The following is a 13,944-nucleotide window of genomic DNA, read 5'->3' on the forward strand; positions in this document are numbered from 1 at the left end:
GCTTCCTGGCCTTGTAGAGGCACCACTCTAATATCTGCCTCCATCTTCTCCATGTGGCCCTTTTCCTTGTATCTGTGCATCTTTTCCCCTTAGAAGGACACCACTCATATTGGATTAAGGGTCCACACTATTCCAATATAACCTCATTTAACTTAACTAAATCCATTTGTAATGACCCTATTTCTGAATAGGGTCAGGAATTAGGAACCTCAACATATCTTTTTTTGGGGGGGGGCGGGGAAGGGTGCTACAATTCAACCCATAACACCAGGTCACCAAGCTAATAATTAGGTGTGCTGGGTGAACCCTGAATTAGAGCAGAGGGAAGCAGACCCTCTCCCAAGATATTATTTGGGGTAGGGGTCATAGTGCAAGTTCCATCCCTCAAACCCACCAGTGATCACATCTCTTAGTCCCTCCAGATACAGGTACCTTCTCTCACAGATTTCGTCTCAGTGAATCTTACTTTTCTAGGGTGACATGCTGAACACTCTACTTCAGCTGACAGTTTCTATGCATATGTTCAAACCAGCATATAGTCCACTTCTCTCCCTATTTTCAGATGCAAACATTTTACTGAATCAAGATATAATATATTTATAACTCCTAGAGTTATAAGGGTTTTCAGCTCTCAGCCTTATAGAGGTTTGTGATCTTTTTTTTTTTATATTCTTTTACCTTTTACTTTTTTTTATAACTTTTTTTATTAATTAAAAAAAAGAAAAGAAATTAACACAACATTTAGAAATCATTCCATTCTACATATGCACTCAGTAATTCTTAGTATCAGCACATAGGTGTATGATCGTCATTTCTTAGTACATTTGCATCGATTTAGGAAAAGAACTAGCAAAACAGCAGAAAAAGATACAGAATGTTAATATAGAGAAGAAAATTAAAATAATAATAATAATAAAAATATATATATATAAAAAGGAAAAAGAAAAACAAAAACAAAAGATACAAACAAACAAACAAACAAAAAACTATAGTTCAGGTGCAGCTTCATTCAGTGTTTTAACATAGTTACATTACAATTAGGTATTATTGTGCTGTCCATTTTTGAGTTTTTGTATCTAGTCCTGTTGCACAGTCTGTATCCCTTCAGCTCCAATTACCCATTATCTTACCCTGTTTCTAACTCCTGCTGGTCTCTGTTACCAATGATATATTCCAAATTGATTCTCGAATGTTGGTTCACATCAGTGGGACCATACAGTATTTGTCTTTTAGTTTTTGGCTAGACTCACTCAACATAATGTTCTCTAGGTCCATCCATGTTATTACATGCTTCATAAGTTTATTCTGTCTTAAAGCTGCATAATATTCCATCGTAGGTATACACCACAGTTTGTTTAGCCACTCATCTGTCGATGGACATTTTGGCTGTTTCCATCTCTTTGCAATTGTAAATAATGCTGCTGTAAACATTGGTGTGCAAATGTCCGTCTGTGTCTTTGCCCTTAAGTCCTTTGAGTAGATACCTAGCAGTGGTATTGCTGGGTCGTAATCCATTCTGCCATTCTATGTCTTTTGATTGGGGAATTCAGTCCATTAACTTTTAGTATTATTACTGTTTGGATAATATTTTCCTCTACCATTTTGGCTTTTGTATTGTATATATCATATCTGATTTTCCTTCTTTCTACACTTTACTCCATACCTCTCTCTTCTGTCTTTTCATATCTGACTCTAGTGCTCCCTTCAGTATTTCTTGCAGAGCTGGTCTCTTGGTCACAAATTCTCTCAGTGACTTTTTGTCTATAAATGTTTTAATTTCTCCTTCATTTTTGAAGGACAATTTTGCTGGATATAGAAGTCTTGGTTGGCAGTTTTTCTCTTTTAGTAATTTAAATATATCATCCCACTGTCTTCTAGCTTCCATGGTTTCTGCTGAGAAATCTACACATAGTCTTATTGGGTTTCCCTTGTATGTGACAGATTGTTTTTCTCTTGCTGCTTTCAAGATCCTCTCTTTCTCTTTGACCTCTGACATTCTAACTAGTAAATGTCTTGGAGAACGCCTATTTGGGTCTATTTCCTTTGGGGTGCGCTGCACTTCTTGGATCTGTAATTTTAGGTCTTTCATAAGAGTTGGGAAATTTTCAGTGATAATTTCTTCCATTAGTTTTTCTCCTCCTTTTCCCTTCTCTTCTCCTTCTGGGACACCCACAACACGTATATTTGTGTGCTTCATATTGTCATTCAGTTCCCTGATCCCCTGCTCAAGTTTTTCCATTCTTTTCCCTATAGTTTCTGTTTCTTTTTGGAATTCAGATGTTCCATCCTCCAGTTCACTAATTGTAGCTTCTGTCTCTTTAAATCTACCATTGTAGGTATCCATTGTTTTTTCCATCTTTTCTACTTTGTCCTTCACTCCCATAAGTTCTGTGATTTGTTTTTTCAGATTTTCTATTTCTTCTTTTTGTTCAGCCCATGTCTTCATGTCCTCCCTCAATTTATTGATTTGGTTTTTGAAGAGGTTTTCCATTTCTGTTCGTATATTCAGCATTAGTTGTCTCAGCTCCTGTATCTCATTTGAACTATTGGTTTGTTCCTTTGACTGGGCCATATCTTCAATTTTCCGAGCGTGATCCGTTATTTTCTGCTGGTGTCTGGGCATTTGATCAGGTTTCCCCGGGTGTGGGACCCGGCTGGTTGAAAGGTTTTTCTGTGAAATCTCTGGGCTCTGTTTTTCTTTTCCTGCCCAGTAGGTGGCGCTCGTGGTGCTTGTCTGTCTGCGGGTCCCACCAGTAAAAGATGCTGTGGCTCCTTTAACTTGTCAATCCGAATCTCGCAGTCGGCCCGGGAAACTGCGCATGGAGTGGGGGTCGCCGGCCGCTGCGGCTTGGGGGAGTGCCGGTCCAAATTGCCCAGCTGGCCCGAGACGCCAAGTGTGGCAGGAGGGCCCCACTATCCAACGTTCCCAGTCAGACTGGGAAGCCACGTGTGTGGAGGGGATCCCAGTCGCCAGCCGCCCAGGCCTGGGGAAGCGCACGCCCCTCGGGTATCTCACCGCAGCGGATTCTCCCTGCCTGTTCAACCATTCCAGAATGGGGTACGCTGTCTTTTTGGTCTCTGTCGTGGCTCCGGGAGCTGTTTCGTATTGTTTCTGTTTCTTTAGTTGCTGTTCTGGAGGAGGAACTAAGACCCGCGCGTCTTACTAAGCCGCCATCTTCTCCCGAGGTTTGTGATCTTAAAGACAGAATTCTAACCACAGCTTGGCTGGGCCTACATTTCAAGTAAAAATTATATATTATACAAAGATGGGAAAAAACGGGTTGTACTATCAGTTTCTTGACAAAGAAATGACAGAGCATGGAATAACTTCTCCCACAGACATCCAAGTACAAGTTCTTGAAATGACAAAGAGTAGCCCAGCCTGATAACAGGTATTTTATCATCAATTGTCAGACTTGATTTTTCTTTCAAAGCTTGTACTGACTCTGTAACAACCTATAAACCAATATATGTTAAAAAAAAAAAATCAACAGTGAGATAAACTGTGCTAAACTGAAATGCTGTCCTGACGGGGGGTATTAAAATAGATATATTTAATTTAAAAAATTTCTTACAGAAGGCTCAAGAAAAAAAAAGCTTTTCTTGTTTACGATGAATGAGAAATGAATACTTATCTGGTTGTTATACATTTTAAATATGCTGCTAATTAATATGCATAATGTTTTACCCTCTGTGACATGGTAAAGGCCAAAAAAGAAAAAAAAAAAAAAACATACCTGAGAAGTTGCATAAGAAGGAAGTGACACGGTCATTCAAACCATGCTTTCTTACTCTGTATCTAGGTAAAGAGCGTAAGGAGAATTTTTCCACTTAAAGCAAAGAAAAAGGCCTTTTTTTTTCTTTTTATCAGAAAGTGATTTCCTCTCTGACAGGACTGCCATTTGACTCAGAGCTACCTTCAAACCACCAGCCCCAGGATGGAGAGCCCTGTAACCTCCGGTGTTTCTCTCTCTTTTAGTTCTTGGTGGTGAAAGTAACCAACTCCAGGGCTGACCTGGGAAAGAGGTGGAAGGAAGCTGCAGAGCTGGACTCTGAGTGAAGGAATGACGTGTGAGCAGGTAACGAACAAACACAAGCACTAACTGTCAAGTGTGTGGACGATGTCATTATGAGCTTTAGGGTGCACTGTCCCCCAAATTTAAATGCAAAGCACATTTGCTTTCTCAGAAATTTATAATAAAAAGTACAAAAAAAAAAGCAAAATCAAGAGGCAACTCCCTACTTCTCAGGTGACAACCAGTGGTCTCAAATGTCAGCATACATCCACATCGCCTGAGGGCTGTGGCACACAGATGGCAGCCCCTCCACCCCACCTCAGGATGTCTGACTCAGCAGGCCTGGGGCAGAACCCAGGAATTTGCACTTGTAACAAGTGCAAAGAAGATGCTGGTCCAGGAACCACATCTTGAGAAGCACTGTCAAGCCCTCTAGAAGATGATGCGTTATTTGTGTTAACAGTATGGAAACTGATTCAACAGCTGTTTACCAAGCACCTGCTAAGCACAGGAAACAAAATGCTTTACAAGACAGACAAGGTCCTCCTTTTCCCTATAAGCCTGAGATAAAATTACTGCTCCTGGAAGAAGCATCAAGTTTAGCATGAAACTTTTCTGTATCTCCAATACAATACAAACTGCATACTCCATGAAAGCTTGCACAGCTTCCAAAATAAAACAGTATAACCGCCAGTGACTGCCAGTCAAAACCCCAAAGCAAACGGCTGGGATTACAACTAGAAAAAGGCAAAGCACCCAAGGCACAAGGGGCCAACATGAGTGGGGTGAGGTCTGAATGCACGACCCTGTCAGTGCCTGATGTAGCAGAGGCAATTCACATATTACTTCCTCATCTGAATTCCTACTGATTTTCTCTCTGCACCCTGAAAAGTTGGTTTTTGAGGGCCTAATAAAGTTATCTATGCTGGGGCTTCCCCGAGAGGCTGCCCTACTGCTTCCCATCCCCATATACACTCAGGCTCCAAGAAGATGTATCACCCCAGTACCCTGGAGCACTTAACCAGATACAATCCCAAGGAATGTCAGTGTTTTAATATCATAAAAAGATAATGGTTCTCAAACTTTTAATAGTGGATCACAATTATGTAGAGGAACTTGACAGCTGGACCTACCACCTACTGCGGTTAATGCAATGGATCTGGGCACCTAAAGAACTTAAATTTCTAACAAGCTTCCAGATACAAATGAAGTATTAGCATCCAGGGATCCTACTTTGAGAATCACTTGCTAGATTATTCCTTAAATGTTTCTTTCTTTGGCATAAACCAGAACACTATCTTCTATAATTAATTTATTAGGTTAAACAGAGGTCTCAAAAAAAAAAACACACACACACTAAAATGTGGCTTTTTTCACCAGTTATGTTACTGACCATAGGCAAGTACTATTCTAATTTCCTTTGTGCTTTAACTTTCCATATGCAAATTGACAATGCCTACTTCTCCCCATAACATTACAAATCTGATAGAAAGTTATGACTTTGTATTTTTAAAAATATGTTACCAGGTATCATTACTGCCTTATCTTTTAATGCTATTAACTGTTTTAATTGAAATGATTTGTAACACCTAAAACAGGCACCCAAGACCCCTCATTCACCAGGCAAGAAAGGATACCAGAATTCAAAATAATCTGAGAAGATGCTTTTGATTCTTCCTTCTGAATGAAAAAACTTACTTCCATCAAGTTCCATTGTATGTATAAAGACAGAGCAAATGCACACAAATTTCAACTTAAATATATACATGCTTAAAAAAGAGTACTTGAAATAAAGAATTACAAAATAAAAAGGCCTCCTCCCTGTTGTGAAGAGAATGGTACAGGTGCTCACTTCAGTACTAACAATCACATAAATGTCTTACTTTAATCTAGGGAGGAAAGAGTGGGAAGCGAGCCCTGTTTTCCCAGAGAGCCCCAGTCAACTGGGTCAGGCAGTAAAGTACGCCAAGGAAATGTTCTCCTGAGCCTCATTAATTATCAGAGCCTGGCTCTGCTATTTCAGCCAAGACAGCTGGCGCCCTGCCCACTCACCACCCTCCTGCTCCTTAGCCTTTTTGGAAATGTAAAAGGCACAGAATTTCTGCCCCATTATTCCCAGGAGGGCAGAGGGTCTGAAGTGGAGCTTTCAAACATTTCCTGCCATGGCCCAGATGAAGCTAACAAGGAAGGACCAGGCTCCTTCCACCATGAAGTTAAACCCAGGTTTCTCATGGACGGGCACTGCTCTGTCAATCCCCTCTGGCCAGACCCGCCTAAGCAACTCCTAACTGTCGGCCCGGAGCCTCTAAAGCTAATGGTGATTACAAGAGGACAAGAAGTGTGTCTTCATCTACAGTCAGTGCAAGCTCATGGTAAACATTTTCAGAGTATGTGTGTCCCCTCATTACACAGTCATAAACAGAATGACCTTCATGTATCACCCACTCTCATTTCAACTAAATGACCCTTCAAAGAATATATATTTCCCTCTGATGCTTGGCCAGCTTATCAGCATCACAGCAGGAAGAATGCTGCAAATCAGAATCTTCCATTTCTGACACTAATCAGTATGTATGCCATCTCAAATGTTATTCTCAAAACCTGTTAGAAGAAAAGATAACTTTCTTCTAAACCTGAACTTTACTGTATTAATACATATATTGGGATAGTGTTTGACAAAGGCTGGAAAGAATGACAAAGCAAGTTACAAAGAAGTCTGCCAACTTGACACAACTTAGTTCCAGCCCAAGAAGAAATTCTGTTTCAGAAATCTTCTAAGACAGAGAAAGATGGAAAGACCATTCTCTCAGATAAAGCCTTTGTCATCTCATCAGTTAAACACGAACAGATGCAAAAACTAACCTGTTAATAAACATTTCTCTTCTACAGATATAAACTTTCAAAGCATAGATTATATATTTTAATCACTGTTTAATTACAATCACAAATACAAGCTAGAGACACTACTGGACGGAAAACACACTAATTTACTGCGGGCTTTCCAGTTTCAATTTGGTTTGTTTGTTTGCATGGGTAGCACCAGGAATCGAACCCGGGTCTCCGGCACGGCAGGCGAGAACTCTGCCTGCTGAGCCACCGTGGCCTGCCCCAGTTTCAGCTTGTTTTAAACTAAAATGCCAGAAAAAAAGGAAAAAGGGGGCATGTCCTCCCAGTGAAGGTTCAAGTGACCCGACAGAGACAGAAGCCCGGCCACAAGCTCCAAGTCGTGCTGTCCCTAGACCCCGCGTACACTGGAAGAACATCGCTAGGCCGATGTGAGAGTCGATTTTATGAGACAAAATCTGAGCCCCTACCAAATACTTACTAAGTATATTCCTATAAACCTATATTTCTTTCTTCATGAATAATCTATGTACTGACTTTTAAATCAAGTTAAATGGCTTTAATTTTTCTGATAAATGGAGAAATGATCCTGACTCCATGTGTCTAAGTATCTCAGCTGAAAATCAATGCTCTAATTGCATTTCTGGCATTCATTCTAAAAGGCCAAATTGTGTAAATCTCTTATTGTAAATATACATGAGACTACAATCGCCTGGGGACCAGAGAGTATAACTTGATCTGCTGCTTTGTTAAAAATGGGCTCTTTTTAAAAAAAATTTTTTTTTTATTTAATAAGTGAAGCATGGCTTATTTCCTTACCTATTAAAGAGTAAGGGAAAAAAGCAATTTCCCTTGTTCGCCAACACGTGATCTCTTTTGCTAAGTCTTAACAAACAATGCATTCCTAAGGCTTGTTTGTTATATTTTTCTAGCATAAGTAGGTATTTGGAATTTTCATTAAGAGGGGCTCCAACGCTGGAACCAACCCATGAACATGTGTTGTCAAAGTAACACTACGTAACTCTTGGATTTACCACAGCTTCTAGCAATTGTCAACAACCTTCTGTTGAAGCTTTTCTCTGGCATACACACAGTTGTGTCGTGTCGCTGTCTGCCTTCCTAACAATGCCTTTTCTTGTGGAGAAGACACACAACATCACCACGCCATACAAAGCAGCCCACTCTTAGATGGAAGCGTCCACTCCACGCCCAGGGGCTAGGGCCACGCACATCGTGATGTCATTTTATAAAAGAAAGCAATCTGGCCAAATATATCAAGGATCTTTAAAGTGGTTACAGTTTTTTGTTTGTTTTAAACAAGCTTGTAACTTCTGATCCAGTATTTTATTTCTAATAACACCCACTAAGGAATTATTTATGTATATATTTATAATTTCTAATAATCATTTATATATGATTATATATAATTAGAGAGAGAGAGGGACAAAAATACATTGTTATTTTAACAGTGCATGGTTAGAAAGTTAAATTATTAAAATATTATATAACCAAACATGTTTGTGAAGCCATACGAAGCCCACTGTCAAGGGTTCTTCAATGACCTTATGAAATTTCCATGGCCTTCCGGTCCTGCTCATGTTGCCCCTTTCCTTGCGAGGCCTCTGTAACGAAGCCGAGCCTGCTGCAGGGCCACGGCTGATCACTACGCAGATCAAGTACAACAGCGAGAGAGACCTTCTCCTCATCATGCCAAGGTATTGGGAGTGTGTGAACAAGGAGCGGCTGGACACCTACACGGGCCACACTGCAGCTGCGTGGTGTGTGGATGCTGACTGGGACAGCACACATGTCCTTACCGGCTCAGCTGACAATAGCTGTTGTCTCTGGAATTGTGAAATGGGGAAGCAGCTGGCCCCTACTCAAGACCCACTCAGCTGTCTGGACCTGTGGCTTTGGCTTTGGGGGCAACATCGTCATATTCTCCACGGACAAGCGATGGGCTACCAGTGCTTTGTGAGCTTCTTTGACCTGAGCCTTACATGAAGATCCCTTGCAATGACTCCAAGATCAGCAGTGCCATCTGGGGGCCCTGGGGGAGTGCATCACGGTGGGCCTCGAGAGCGGAGAGCTCAACCAGGACAGCGCCAAGTCAGAAGAGGTACTGGTGAATGTTAAGGAGCACTCCTGGCAGATCAATGACGTCCTGTTATCCACAGACATGACCATGTTTGTCACTGTCCAAGGACAACACAGCCAAGCTCTTTGACTCCATGACCCCTGAACACCAGAAGACTTTCCGGACAGGATGTCCTGTCAACTCAGGTGTCCTCTCTCCCAACTATGACCACGTAGTGCTTGGTGGTGATCAAGAAGCCATGGATGTAAACACAACCTCCACAACGACTGTCAAGTTTGAGGCCAGGTTATTCCACTTGGCCTTTGAAGAAGACTTTGGAAGAGTCAAGGGTCCCTCTGGACCTATCAACAGCATTGCCTTTCACCCTGATGGCAACAGCAACTGTAGCAGAGAAGATAGTCATATTCACGTCCGCTACCTTGACCCACCGAACTCTGAGTTTGAATTTGAAGCTTAAGAAACTGGATATCCATCCAGGCCAGGGAGGCTGTTCACAGGAAGTTTTGGACTCTGAGAAATAAATTAGTCTGAAAATAAATGGTTTCTGGTCAGAAAAAAAAAATTACAAGAAAAGCAACACCATTATTATCTAACTGGCTTTTGTTCAAATATATGACCTAAAAACTTTCAAAATGTACAGATTTTCAATGCTTTAAAACTAGAATCTTAATGGAGGCATGTGGTTTTAAAAAGGAAACTAAGACTCTTCAATGACTCCACAAATAAAATGTGTGAAGCAGAATATGTCCTGATGTTATCAGCTGCATTAAGAAAATTATTTCTGCCTTTTACGATGATGAAAGTTCCTCTAACACTCAGATTAACTTCCCGGTCAGAGCGCCTCAGGGAGGGCCAAGGTCACAGGTTAGGTGTCCAGGGGCCTGTCTCTGGGTTTATTTCCATATTGCAGGCTGTACACTCAGCTGGGGTCACTGGGTCACATCACAGCCGGACAGTGACACTGTTATCTCAAAACTGTTAACCACACTAAGAAAACAAAGTCAAGATTCTATATTCAGGGTATGCTAAGGACATCACATTTTCAAGGTCATGAAATTCAGCACAGATTTTAAAAATTATGTCTAATTAAGTCTGATATTGAGTTGGACTTAATATCCAACCTAATATCAGCCACTGGAACCTTCAATATCAGACTTAAATATAAGTCCTAATATCAGACTATTTTGAAAATAAAAAGGCTTGGGTGAGGAAAAGACAGAATTAACAAAAACAGGAATGCTACATATCTAATGTTGTGGAGTATGGTCAAGGTGAACCCAGAAATAAATACATAGCCCCAAGTGATTTTTTTCTTAAATAAGTAAACTACATATCAAAATGGGGGGGGGGGGGGGCAGGAATCAACCCAATGTGTTAGTAAAGTTTTCTACTCAAGAAAAGCAACAACAAATGCATTAAATAAGAAAAAAAAATAATAGATAAGGTAAATCAAAGAGCTTGTTTAAAAATCCAATTAGAAGTATCTTATAAATCTATATAAAAGTGAATACAATTAGAATTAAGAAAAATACCATGAGGCATCTTGAGGAAGTATGAGAATGACAAATAATACAGAAATATGCGATGAAGTTATGTTTTTCAAAACAGAACTGACACAATGGAAGGGGGAAGGGGAAGGTGCAGGAAGGGAAGCGGTAAAAGGGAGTGAGCGGTGAAAAGGGAGTGAGGCAGCTCAGAGAGAGTTGGGTGGCAGCATCCTGTGACGAGGACTCTGCACTCACAGTCCCCCACAGCCCCGCAGTGGACATGGTCCTGGCCATGCACTGGAACCTTCAATCCCATAGGGCGATGGGCACTCACACACCACGACAGGGGGCGGGTGTGTGTGTGTGTGTGTGTGTGTGTGTGTGTGTGTGTGTGTGAGAAAAACAGTCTTATTTTTTAAAAGAAACCACTTCGGCAAAATTTATCAAGAGTATTTAAAGTGATGTCAGGTTTTTGTTTTAAGTTTATAATACCTGACCCAGTAATAGCCACTAAATAAATAATAGTAAAAAAAAAAAAAAATCCCCCACAGCTTTAGGCACAAATACATTCAGTCCCACTGTTGTAAAAGCAAAAAGTCAGGAACTTAAATTATTAAATCATGATGCAGACATTAAATATGCTTATGAATTTTTTATTAAGATGAGAAAATGCTAAGAGAAATGCAAATCAAAACCACAATGAGGTATCATCTCACACCCACCAGAATGGCCATTATCAATAAAACAGAAAATGACAAGTGCTGGAGAGGATGCGGAGAAAGAGGCACACTTATCCACTGTTGGTGGGAATGTCAAATGGTGCAACTGCTGTGGAAGGCAGTTTGGCGGCTCCTCAAAAAGCTGAATATAAAATTGCCATATGACCCAGCAATACCATTGCTAGGTATCTACTCAAAGGACATAAGGGCAAGGACACAAATGGACATTTGCACACCAATGTTTATAGCAGCATTATTTACAATTGCAAAGAGATAGAAACAGCCAAAATGTCCATCAATAGAAGAGTGACTAAACAAACTGTGGTATATGCATACGATGGAATATTATGCAGCTATAAAACAGAAAAAAGTTATGAAGTATGTAAAAACATGGATGGACCTTGAGGACATTATGCTGAGTGAGATTAGCCAAAAACAAAAGGACAAATACTGTATGGTCCCACTGATATGAACTGACATTAGTGAATAAACCTGGAATATTTCATTGGTAACAGGGAGTATCAGGAGATAGAAATAGGGTAAGATATTGGGTAATTGGAGCTGAAGGGATACAGATTGTGCAACAGGACTGAACATAAAAACTCATAAATGGACAGCACAATACTACCTAACTATAATACAATTATGTTAAAACAATGAATGAAGCTGAATATGATAATGATAGAGGGAGGAGGGCTGAGGGCATAAATGAAATCACAAAGAAAGATAGATGATAAAGATTGAGATTGTATAATCTGGGAATGCCTAGAGTGTAGAACAATAGTGACTAAATGTACAAATTTTAAAAATGTTTTTGCATGAGGAAGAACAAAGGAATGTCATTACTGCAGGGTGCTGAAAATAGACGGTAATTAATATTTTAAAATTTCAACTTATGTGTGAGACTAAAGCAAAAAATGTTTATTTGGTACAAAATTTATATTTTGACTAGTACATTTCCTAATATAACTTATGTAGATAGCTTGACTGAACACCATAAGTACTTGGAACCTTGGGTAGGACATGAGATTTTGTTGGTTTGTCCAGAGTGATACCCTGATGAACCCCAGAGTGATTTGATCAGTGAGTGGAAAAGTATCTGCAAAGTCCCGTTCGGGGAATGATGAGAACAGGGAGAAATTCAACTTCTCCAAGTTGAATTCTTGATATTCTCACAAGCAGTGTGGACAACCAAAGCTATAGGCTGAGCCCCCAGTCTTGGGGTTTGTTCATACGAAACTCAAGCCTACTTAAAATTAGGCCTAACATTCACCCCCAAGCTCTTCTGTTGCTCAGATGTGGCCTCTCTCTCCAGTCAACACAACAAGCAAACTCACCACCCTCCCCGTGTCTATGTGGGACATGACTCCCAGGGGTGTGGACCTTCCTGGCAACATGGGACAGAAATCTTAGAACGAGCTGAGACCCAGCATCAAGGGATTGAGAAAAATCCTAGAATGAGCTGAGATTCAGCATCAAGGGATTGAGAAAACCTTCTCGACCAAAAGGGGAAAGAGTGAAATGAGACAAAGTGCCAATGGCTGAGAGATTCCAGACAGTCGAGAGGTTATCCTGGAGGTTATTCTTAGGCATTAAGTAGATATCACCTTGTTATTCAAAATGTAATGGAGAGGCTGGAGGGAACTACCTGAAAATGTAGAGCTGTATTCCAGTAGCCATGTTTATTGATGATGATTGCATAATGATGTGGCTTTCACAATGTGACTGTGTGATTGTGAAAACCTTGTGTCTGACGCTCCTTTTATCTACCTTGTCAACAGACAAGTAGAACATATAGAATAAAAATAAATAATAGGGGGAACAAATGTTAAAATAAATTTAGTTTGAAATGCTAGTAATCAATGAAAGGGAGGGGTAAGGGGTATGGCAGGTATAAATTCTTTTTCTGTTTTTGTTTTATTTCTTTTTCTGAATAGATGCAAATGTTCCAAGAAATGATTATGAAGATGAATATGCAACTATGTGATGATATTGTGAATTACTGATTATATATGTAGAATGGAATGATCAAACAGGAATGTTTGCATATTGCTTTGTGTTTTTTGGTATTTAAAAAAATTTAAAAAAAAAAATGAAGCTGATCTGGTTGGAACTAAGATAAATCAGAACACAGGGCAAAAGAATATGCTTTCTATATTTTAGAGCTTCACCTACTGTATGAGACCAAAGGAAGAGAGGTTTATTTTATCCAAAACCTAAATTATCTGTAGCACACACTCTAACTCAGTCTGTCTAGATAGCTCATTTAAACAACCCAAACACATGGAGCCAGAATGGCAATGAGGGTCTGTAGTTCTATGTAGCTTAATGTAACAACCAGATACATCCCAGAGTATACTAGGTAGATAATTTTAAAGTATTGGTAAAAAATTGGAGAAAAAATACACAACTATTAAACTTTCCCATCCTGGAGACTCTTGATACTCTCTCAAATACTAGGGACTCCCAAGTTGATAGGCTAAACCCTTGATCTTGAGGCCTGCTCTTATGAAACTCGTCTCTGTAGCAAAGAAGCTAAGCCTACCTAAAATTATGCCTAAGAGTTACTTCAGGAAACCTCTTTTGTTGCTCCTATATCGCCTTTCTCTCTCTAAGCTCAACTCTACAAGGAAAACCATTAGCCCCACCCCCATAAATTCAGAGGTGAGAGTCTCCCTGGCAATGTGAGACATGACTTCCAGGGATGAGCCTGGCCCTACCACTGTGCAATCAACAACACCTTTCTGACCAAAGAGTGGGGAAAAAATATATAACAAAAT

General features: G+C 40.1%; 1 protein-coding gene and 1 pseudogene across 9 annotated transcripts in view; one reads left to right on the forward strand and one right to left on the reverse strand.

Annotated features, from left to right (window-relative positions):
* Positions 1-13,944, reverse strand: part of KANK1 (KN motif and ankyrin repeat domains 1) — a 227,983-nt gene that overhangs the window by 156,147 nt on the left and 57,892 nt on the right. The window lies entirely within an intron of this gene.
* Positions 8,437-9,415, forward strand: LOC143657037 (eukaryotic translation initiation factor 3 subunit I pseudogene; annotated as a pseudogene).

Source organism: Tamandua tetradactyla, chromosome 2, assembly GCF_023851605.1.
Source record: "Tamandua tetradactyla isolate mTamTet1 chromosome 2, mTamTet1.pri, whole genome shotgun sequence".
Lineage (NCBI taxonomy): Eukaryota > Metazoa > Chordata > Mammalia > Pilosa > Myrmecophagidae > Tamandua > Tamandua tetradactyla.